This window comes from Eutrigla gurnardus, assembly GCF_963514095.1.
Source record: "Eutrigla gurnardus genome assembly, chromosome: 2".
NCBI lineage: Eukaryota > Metazoa > Chordata > Actinopteri > Perciformes > Triglidae > Eutrigla > Eutrigla gurnardus.
In genome coordinates, this window is record NC_139916.1 from 2,681,816 (window position 1) to 2,687,574 (window position 5,759).

A 5,759-nucleotide genomic window follows, 5' to 3' on the forward strand; every position below is an offset into this window, starting at 1 on the left:
CTCCAAGGGTCCGGCGAGTGTAGTTCACCAGCAGCGAGTGTGAGAAGTTTTACATCTAATCTCTCACTAACCTGCGGCACCAAACACAACGCTTTATATTTGTTTTTTGTTTTTTTTACATTTTGCGTCACTTAAACTAAAATAAAAAGACTCCTCGATCACAGAGGAGTTATTCTCTTCCACTGAGATGATGAAAATGCAACGCCGTAAGCAAATGAATGACATCGAAGCAGATTAAATTCAGGCTAATTTGATTAGCGGCCTTTGTAAGTGACCGGGAAGAAAGACAGGATTATTATTATTCTTATTCCCTCCAGGATTGTATTCACTGTCCACACAATGTAACAATGTTCACACTGGGACGCCCGATGAAGCCTTTCTGTTTTCCTGCAATGAAAAGGTTCAGACGCTGCCAAAGTGCCCTTGAGCAAGATAGCGATGCCAATCAGCTAAAAGGCCTGAATAAGTCTGTGTGAAGATCGTGAAGGGCACAGAAGCAGCGTCCCGTGGCGTTGTGCCACCGACCAGCTGTAAACGCTCTGATTCTCCTCCACCTGCTCCGCCCATGTTTTATAGATACGCCTGTTAAATATGCATTTTGTCAGCATTTCACTGTTTTGTACCTCAGCTGAGTTTAATAAAGTCAAAAGGACGGCCCAACGGTGACGACTCACCCACACAATTATAAGTACTGGTGAGAGATAATGTTAATAATCTGTAGAGATGTTAGAGAACTGAATAACTAACTAACTAAATCTGGTTAGAGATGTTAGAGAACTAAATAACCAACACATTTTTTACAAGTTTCATGACCGTCAGAATCCTCAGTTTTACAGAAAAACACCCAAACATGAACATGTCACCTCCCAACCTACGTACACTCAAAAGTCCACCATCTCTCTGTCATTTTGACTCTTTTAAGCAACTTTATTGTTTTTCTGTTAAAAAGCAAGACGTGAGATCACAAATCTACCCACTAAAAGTAAAACAGCATGTTTTAGAAGTACAAGGAACAAACCCATGAGGTGATGAGATTCAGAGTCCCCTTTTTTTCTTCTCCGAGTGTTTTTGTTTTCCCTCAATTCCAAAAGTCTAAATTTGGAATAACTTGATAAATATTTCATGTCACCTCACCTCCAACTAAAGGACTTGCATTTTTTATCAGGGTCCTCATCACCTCAAACATATGGTTCTTGTCCATACATGCATATTAAAGTCGTTTTAACGACGTGCCGTATCCGATGTGCCGTGACGAAGATGTTTCTTATAACATTACATTTTTATCTTTATCTTTTTCTACGTTTGTGTAGTTTAATGTTCCAGTTTATCCTGAGACGTTGTTTACCTTCAGCCTACATTCATTCAATTATCCAGCTCGTACTAAAAACGTATTATACTGAAAACAGTCACTTTACATATTTCAATTCCATGTATATTTTCCATCTAATTTTATTATATAATTTCAATGTGAATACTCACATTTAACACAATGATTTTCTATCATGTTGAGTAGGTGTGAATGAATGAATTAAATAACAGATTTGAAATGAATTAAATGATATTGATGCAGACTTCTACATAAATGTGTTTAAGTTTTACATCTGAAGTTAAGGGGAACATTTACATAAACATAATGTGTTTATTCAACATAAAGTTTCCCCGATTCGATGATAGTATATATTCACGTTATGGTGTAAGTTTTTGACAGCCGTGTCAAAAATACAGATATTCTTTAATCGAGTAGAAGTACACATACTTGTGTAAAAGACTCTGGTGGAAGTAGAAGTACTGGTTCAACTTCGTTACTCAACTAAAAGTAGAAAAAGTACTCTGAAATGTACTGAAAGTATAAAGTGAATAGTATCCCTATTTGCCTCAAATGCATTAAAACAAAAGTAAATGTGAGTAGTAAAAAGTACAGATATTTGTTTTAAAATGTAGGGAGTAAAAGTACAAATTTGCCTGAAAAATAAATACTCAAGTAAAGTACAGATACCTGAAAACTCTAACAAAGTATTTGTACTTTGTTACTTCCCACCTCTGGGTTGTGATGAAAGCGTCCACTGGTCGATACCCGCCCAAGGTGGCATTGAGAAACTCATTCATGCACGTAATGGTGTTTAATAGAACGACTCAGCTCTCGTTATAAATGAGTGAAAAACCCAGAGATTGCTTTCCACATGTTGGCGTTTTGTTCTCTTTTCCCAAAGATTTGTCTCCGTCAGCTTTCTACTAATTGAACACATTCAACCCTTTTTTTCAGGCACATTTTGACTCACTTCATGTGACGCGATGACCGACTGAGATTCCCAAGATGGGAAAAAATAAAATAAGAACGAGGAGGTGAATCGAGGTTAAAAAATCTTCTGCGATGTCGCTTTTTAACTCTGAGGTAGTCGTGACAGAAAGCCGGGACTGGAAGCCAGAGTGCTATCTGGCCTTTTACTCCGGCAACAAGTGAAATTGCTTCTAAAAAAATGTGCTCAATATAGAGTCAAGGGCAGCGTCTATTTTTAAAAAGATTCTTACTCTCTAAAATTCTTTGACGCTCCAAAGTTAAAAAGACTAAAAGCCTTCGGCTAAGCGCCGTGTGTCTAAAGATGAAGGCGGTTTTTAACCCTTTTCATGTTGAATATAAAAGAACGACTCCTACAGTAGTCTTGTGCAAACTCTGCTTTTATAACTGGATTTCCCTTCCACAATAAAAGGCGATGAATGTCTTTTATTCTCTTGATCTACCTCAGGGTGAGCCGTCCAATAATGAAGAGGCTTGTCTTTACTGAGAATCCATTTCTCCACTCTGACGTTGGACGTCTGATTGATCCATGACTGCCAATATCATTAATATCATTAGGACTTGCATCTTCTCTCTTGGATGTGGAGCTCCTCGAGGGCAGCCGTGGCGGTGGCGTTACACAGGAAGTGACCCGCCTGTGACCTGTCAGCGTTATCTGTGGATGAGTTCAGGTCGCCGGTGTCCTTCATCAGAAGTGTTCGCTGGCTTACTCCTCTTTTGTCCTCTTTTTTTCTTCCCACCGGATTCAAACGACACCTTCCATGCACCCTTTAGGACTCGGTGGATGATCAGTTATCTGATTTAATATTGTAATACTGCAATAAAAACAGGGAATGAGTGTCAGTAGCCATCATCATCATCATCCCCTAAAGCAGCGTTACTCGTATTGCGCGGCTTGGCAAATCTCAACGTGTAGCTCGCACAGGGGCGTCAGCAGTCTTTAGCCCGTGTCTCTGCGACTTACCGTTCCAGAGATAGACGAAATAAAAAAGGAATTAACCCAAACCCCAACCCTAACCCCAAACCCCAACCCTAACCCCAAATCCCAACCCTAACCCCAAACCCTAACAACAACCCTGAACTCAACCCCAACCATAACCCTAACTTTACCCCAATTTTCACATTTCTGCTTATATCTGAGACACACACACCATTCTAGAAATGCTAGAATGTTTCTTCAGTAAATGTATTAATTTTGATTCATCGACACCATTTCATGGAGAAAATGCTCCAAAATTGTAAAAAAAGAATAAAAATGTAAAGGGATTTCATAGGGCCCTTAATAACAGCATATATACTGTGTGGCTCCACTGAAGTAAGGATCACTGCCCTAAAGGGAAATTCAGAAACATGCCCATTGTTTCCACCCAGAGAATCAACCTAACAGGAAGTTGTGCGTGCCTCTGATGAAAACATCTCCCACCCCCCTCCGTGCACATGCATGATATATGCACATGCATGCATGCACGTATGATGCATGAAGGCCCAGCAGGTGAGGACACGCTCCCACGATGCACACACACACACTATCGTGCCATCGCTTCCTCGTCTTCGACACAAAGGAAAGGAACCGCAGCTGGATTCCACTCCGCGCTTCGATTCTCATCTTTCCCAGCGTGCTTGAATGTATCTCTTATCCTTATGTGGCCGGCGGCAGTTGTGTGGCACGTGATAGGAAAAAAAAAGAACAATCCCTTATCACAAAAAAGTGTGCCGTTTAAATGCTGTATTAATAATAATGATAATAATATTAGCATCACTGATAACCGTTTTTTAAAATGTGAGAATTCACGGGCAACAATGAAATTGATGGATTGCTCTCTCCGTCTAAACAATGCATCTTTTTAAAGGGCGTCTGCAGGCCGGTCACACTTATTTAACCGTCATATTCAGATTTCTATCACAACAAAACAAGCGTCTCCACCGCAGGATTCTAGCCGCTGAGCTAAAGGCTAGCTTCAACATGCATGATGGTGTATCGGCGTGTTCTACCACACTCTCTGTTTTAGCTTAGCATGTTAGCGTCCAAAAATTAGCTCACAAAGTACAGTAAACATTTAAATTTTGACCTGATGATGGCGCTAGATATCAATTTTCATGGCAATCCCGTCAATAAGCGCAAAGAATATTTTTTCACTCAAAACTACAAATTTGAACCACACGGTCAGTCATTAGGATCCTTCATCGCAGGACCGTGAACTTCTTTGTGCCAATCCATCAGGTAGATATTGACGTAATTCGCCGAATAAGTGAAAAAGTTATTGGGATTCATCGTCTGGCAATATATCAATAAAGACGCCAGTTAAAATCCCAGTAAACCCGTCTCCACCAGTAGAGAACACACCAATCAGATCCCCTCTCCCAAAACCTGCAGATGTTGCAGATGCTACTTATAAGAGGCGTATTCCATGAAATTCAGACCTAACAATTTGAGATTACCAACTAAAACCCAGTTGGACGCCAAAAACGGAGATCCTGTCTCTAGGCCTCTAGTCTTTCTGCCTCTCTCGCCCACTCTCTCTCTCCCCCTCCAACGCTGATGGATATCCAGCGCTACGTCTTCACTCAGCCATGCACACTTAGCCTCCCGTTTCCCCGCCGAGAGGTCAGCTCCATTCCCGTCTGCAGGAGAAAAAAAAAAAGCTTTCACGGGAGCCGTCGCGTCTTTATCCATTCTGAGCTAACAGCAGGTAGTTTCCCCGTTTTCACCTCTATTAAGGTGATCTATTTCACTTTCCCTCGAACTTTCAAAGTCACTTTTACCACGAAAGTCCGACGAGGGAGAAGAGAAACACAACGTGTGCTTTATGACAAAATAATGCAAATAACGTCACTTTTTACCGCCTGAATATTGACATTGAGATGCCTTCTGCTGTCGTTATCATGTTCCTCTGAGGAAAACCAACAGATATTCCAAATCTTTTATTCCTTCTGATATCAGGCTGCTAAATTTAGACAGTATCCATTTTAAATTATGACTTCTTTTTGTTTTTATTTGTATATGCATATAAGCTGCAGATTAATTGCCCTTCTTGGGACCAATAAAGTTCAAGTCTCAATCTCAATCTGAATCGTTTGCATTTTCTCTGCTTGTTCATTGAAACAGTCTCCAGTTTGGGAAAAGCTTCGTAGTTTTGGATGTGTGGTATTCCTGCTGCCTCGGTGGGGGGTGGGATGACCTTAAAGGTCAGCGTTGGAGTATTCTTGATGACGTCACTTTTTACTGCCTGAATATTGACTTTGTTTGTATTTTTTTGCATTTTCTCTGCTTGTTCAGTAAAAAACAGCTCCCAGATTATGGGAAAAGCTTAGAAATATATAATATATCTTTATCGTCATTGTAAACACCGTTTAGCAGCACTCAATTTTGGCAATATACAGAAAATAAAAAAAAAATCTGAATAAAAAAAGGTTTGGATGTGTGGTTTTCCTGCTGACTCGGGGGGACGGATGACCTTAAAGG